Genomic DNA, 5,000 nt, shown 5'->3' on the forward strand with positions numbered 1-5,000 from the left:
AAGGATCTATACACAATTCCTGGAAGCTGAAATAGGGGATGAGTCATGACTAACAGAGGACGGTGCATTTCAGTATAAAATAGGAATAACTCAGGATTCTCCAGCTGAGCAGCTTCCAGCATTTATCATCTGATACCCTGCTGCTGTTGCTGTCCTCCTCACACTCTCGGCTGGCTGGCTGGCTGGCTGGCTGGCTGGCTGGCTGGCTGGCTGGCTGGCTGGCTGGCTGGCTGGCTGGCTGGCTGGCTGGCTGGCTGGCTGGCTGGCTGGCTGGCTGGCTGGCTGGCTGGCTGGCTGGCTGGCTGGCTGGCTGGCTGGCTGGCTGGCTGGCTGGCTGGCTGGCTGGCTGGCTGGCTGGCTGGCTGGCTGGCTGGCTGGCTGGCTGGCTGGCTGGCTGGCTGGCTGGCTGGCTGGCTGGCTGGCTGGCTGGCTGGCTGGCTGGCTGGCTGGCTGGCTGGCTGGCTGGCTGGCTGGCTGGCTGGCTGGCTGGCTGGCTGGCTGGCTGGCTGGCTGGCTGGCTGGCTGGCTGGCTGGCTGGCTGGCTGGCTGGCTGGCTGGCTGGCTGGCTGGCTGGCTGGCTGGCTGGCTGGCTGGCTGGCTGGCTGGCTGGCTGGCTGGCTGGCTGGCTGGCTGGCTGGCTGGCTGGCTGGCTGGCTGGCTGGCTGGCTGGCTGGCTGGCTGGCTGGCTGGCTGGCTGGCTGGCTGGCTGGCTGGCTGGCTGGCTGGCTGGCTGGCTGGCTGGCTGGCTGGCTGGCTGGCTGGCTGGCTGGCTGGCTGGCTGGCTGGCTGGCTGGCTGGCTGGCTGGCTGGCTGGCTGGCTGGCTGGCTGGCTGGCTGGCTGGCTGGCTGGCTGGCTGGCTGGCTGGCTGGCTGGCTGGCTGGCTGGCTGGCTGGCTGGCTGGCTGGCTGGCTGGCTGGCTGGCTGGCTGGCTGGCTGGCTGGCTGGCTGGCTGGCTGGCTGGCTGGCTGGCTGGCTGGCTGGCTGGCTGGCTGGCTGGCTGGCTGGCTGGCTGGCTGGCTGGCTGGCTGGCTGGCTGGCTGGCTGGCTGGCTGGCTGGCTGGCTGGCTGGCTGGCTGGCTGGCTGGCTGGCTGGCTGGCTGGCTGGCTGGCTGGCTGGCTGGCTGGCTGGCTGGCTGGCTGGCTGGCTGGCTGGCTGGCTGGCTGGCTGGCTGGCTGGCTGGCTGGCTGGCTGGCTGGCTGGCTGGCTGGCTGGCTGGCTGGCTGGCTGGCTGGCTGGCTGGCTGGCTGGCTGGCTGGCTGGCTGGCTGGCTGGCTGGCTGGCTGGCTGGCTGGCTGGCTGGCTGGCTGGCTGGCTGGCTGACTCAACAATATTAGCATGTGCTGCCTAGCAGGAGCTCTAGGAATGACTCAGTGATTCATAAAGATTTAGACAACAGCTTTTGTACTGTATCCTAGCAGTATGTCAGACCATGCCCTGACACTTGACCTCTGCATAATCTCACTTATCAACAACTACTGTTCCACTGCAAATGCAAGTGGTCCAATTTATGAGGCTGTGTTATCTTCCTAACCTAATGTGTCATGAAGTCCATCCTCTATAATCCACACAGAATAGAATGCAATAGAATACATTGGAATGCAATAGAATAGAATAGAATGGAATGCTACAGAAAGTAATGGAATAGAATAGAATAGAATGGAATGCTACAGAAAGTAATGGAATAGAATAGAATAGAATGGAATGCTACAGAAAGTAATGCAATAGAATAGAATGGAATGCTACAGAAAGTAATGGAATAGAATAGAATGGAATGCTACAGAAAGTAATGGAATAGAATAGAATAGAATGGAATGCTACAGAAAGTAATGGAATAGAATAGAATGGAATGGAATGCTACAGAAAGTAATGGAATAGAATAGAATGGAATGCTACAGAAAGTAATAGAATAGAATAGAATAGAATGGAATGCTACAGAAAGTAATGGAATAGAATAGAATAGAATGGAATGCTACAGAAAGTAATGGAATAGAATAGAATAGAATGGAATGCTACAGAAAGTAATGGAATAGAATAGAATAGAATGGAATGCTACAGAAAGTAATGGAATAGAATATAATAGAATGGAATGCTACAGAAAGTAATGGAATAGAATAGAATAGAATGGAATGCGACAGAAAGTAATGGAATAGAATAGAATGGAATGGAATGCTACAGAAAGTAATGGAATAGAATAGAATAGAATGCTACAGAAAGTAATGGAATAGAATAGAATAGAATGGAATGCTACAGAAAGTAATGGAATAGAATAGAATAGAATGGAATGCTACAGAAAGTAATGGAATAGAATAGAATAGAATGGAATGCTACAGAAAGTAATGGAATAGAATAGAATAGAATGGAATGCTACAGAAAGTAATGGAATAGAATAGAATAGAATGGAATGCTACAGAAAGTAATGGAATAGAATAGAATAGAATGGAATGCTACAGAAAGTAATGGAATAGAATAGAATAGAATAGAATGCTACAGAAAGTAATGGAATAGAATAGAATAGAATGGAATGCTACAGAAAGTAATGGAATAGAATAGAATGGAATGCTACAGAAAGTAATGGAATAGAATAGAATGGAATGCTACAGAAAGTAATAGAATAGAATAGAATAGAATGCTACAGAAAGTAATAGAATAGAATAGAATAGAATGCTACAGAAAGTAATGGAATAGAATAGAATAGAATGCTACAGAAAGTAATGGAATAGAATAGAATAGAATGGAATGCTACAGAAAGTAATGGAATAGAATAGAATAGAATAGAATGCTACAGAAAGTAATGGAATAGAATAGAATAGAATGGAATGCTACAGAAAGTAATAGAATAGAATAGAATGGAATGCTACAGAAAGTAATGGAATAGAATAGAATAGAATGGAATGCTACAGAAAGTAATGGAATAGAATTGAATAGAATAGAATGCTACAGAAAGTAATGGAATAGAATAGAATAGAATGGAATGCTACAGAAAGTAATGGAATAGAATAGAATAGAATGGAATGCTACAGAAAGTAATGGAATAGAATAGAATAGAATGGAATGCTACAGAAAGTAATGGAATAGAATAGAATAGAATAGAATGCTACAGAAAGTAATGGAATAGAATAGAATGGAATGGAATGGAATGCTACAGAAAGTAATAGAATAGAATAGAATGGAATGCTACAGAAAGTAATGGAATAGAATAGAATGGAATAGAATGGAATGTAAATCTTCCTCAGAGCACCACTGATATTGTTCTAGTGGATCCAGAGGCATAGTGAATATGATGAAGCATCTTCTACTCTCGTCTACTATCTCTGATCAAGTCCTGAGAGTTGGTTTTCTCTGTCATTCTGTAATCTGATCAACGGGACACTCGTATTAAGGTCAGCCCAGTATTAAGCTGCCTGCCTGGCCCACTGACTGAGTGGGTGTCTGTTTTTCCTGGCTGAACACAGAGAAACACCACAGTGATAACACTGACCTCCATACATGTCTGCTTCATTTCTTTTCAGATTTGTATTCTGAATTCTGAATTATCCAGAGAAATATATAGGCCTGGAGTGAATGAAAAGTAATCACCAAAATGTCCTTTCCCCTAATATAAAATATCTTCAATAATGACATTTTTGTTTCTCAAACACCAATAATGTTAAATGAAAGCTATAAACATCCTATAATACCTGTGGTTATAATTTAAATGTATTCTATAAACATCCTATAATACCTGTGGTTATAATATTACATGTATTCTATAAACATCCTATAAAACCTGTGGTTATAATATTACATGTATTCTATAAACATCCTATAATACCTGTGGTTATAATATTACATGTATTCTATAAACATCCTATAATACCTGTGGTTATAATATTACATGTATTCTATAAACATCCTATAATACCTGTGGTTATAATATTACATGTATTCTATAAACATCCTATAATACCTGTGGTTATAATATTACATGTATTCTATACACATCCTATAATACCTCTGGTTATAATATTGTGCATGGCAGTTTGCTGATTGTTTTCCCATCTGCTTATGTGCAACTGAATTGACAACAACCAATATTGCCAGAGTTTAGTGGTGTGTTCACTGTCATTCCCTCTAATTAGGCAGTGCTACATCAATGAAGAACAGCCTAGAAGGTATGAAGGTATGAAGGTATGCCCCAAGCCAGCCCGCTGTGGGACAGTTACATATATGATTATTACATATTGCAAGAGTTTGGTCAAATAACGGGTTACAGGACAGCCCTGCCCAATGAGCCCGTAACGCATCATCCTTCAATTTCACCTTGCCTCGCCTCAATGCTGAGCTGCAGGGTACCCTCCCAAAATGAGACGCTACTTTCACAAACAACTTAGATGAGTAACTTGCCCACATTCATTTTTCAGAAGCCTATTAAATGTAACAAAGTACAGATGTGTAAATATCCGGAAAAAAAGGCGCTCACCGGTCAAAAAGTGACTGCACATTACCCTCACACGCACCTCCCCTCGACTATGATGAGTATGGAACTGCAGTACGAGGCCAGCAACGACTATTCTGCATTGCGGTAGCATACTCCGAAGCATTGCAGAGTTATCCCTGTCCTGGTCCGTCTTAAAATCCCTCATTGCAATCCACTAAAACCGACTAAATCTACAGACCCTATTCTACATGCATTATGCTCATGCCGTTTCGGCCTTACCTGTGAAATAGAATGAAACGGTATTTCAAATTATCCGCATTGCATGAACACCTGGATCAAAAGCGCATTGTCCCACAACCAAGCGCGAGGAGCATCGCGTGCGTCTCAACTTTTCTATTGGAGGAGAGAATATGACTGACGGTGGTCGTAGGAAGGACGAGGAAGCGCATATCTGATCGCTATTGGAAGAGGAGGATGCAGGGAGGATGCCAGCATTGCGCACCGGCAGCGGTATCTGTGCCTGCAAAGCAAAGCCAACAAAGTAATCATATCAGCATTCTACATGATCAGTAGCCTACAAT

The 5,000-nt window shown here is 44.9% G+C and overlaps 1 protein-coding gene across 1 annotated transcript in view; it reads right to left on the reverse strand.

Annotated features, from left to right (window-relative positions):
• LOC139393049 (contactin-1-like) overlaps positions 1–4,835 on the reverse strand; it is a 32,294-nt gene extending 27,459 nt beyond the window's left edge. Inside the window, exon 1 of the mRNA XM_071141382.1 lies at positions 4,699–4,835. The gene's annotated coding sequence lies outside the window, so the exon portion shown is untranslated. The remainder of the gene's footprint in view (positions 1–4,698) is intronic.
• Positions 4,836–5,000: the final 165 nt, after the last annotated feature.

Source organism: Oncorhynchus clarkii, chromosome 33 (assembly GCF_045791955.1).
Source record: "Oncorhynchus clarkii lewisi isolate Uvic-CL-2024 chromosome 33, UVic_Ocla_1.0, whole genome shotgun sequence".
Taxonomy (NCBI): domain Eukaryota; kingdom Metazoa; phylum Chordata; class Actinopteri; order Salmoniformes; family Salmonidae; genus Oncorhynchus; species Oncorhynchus clarkii.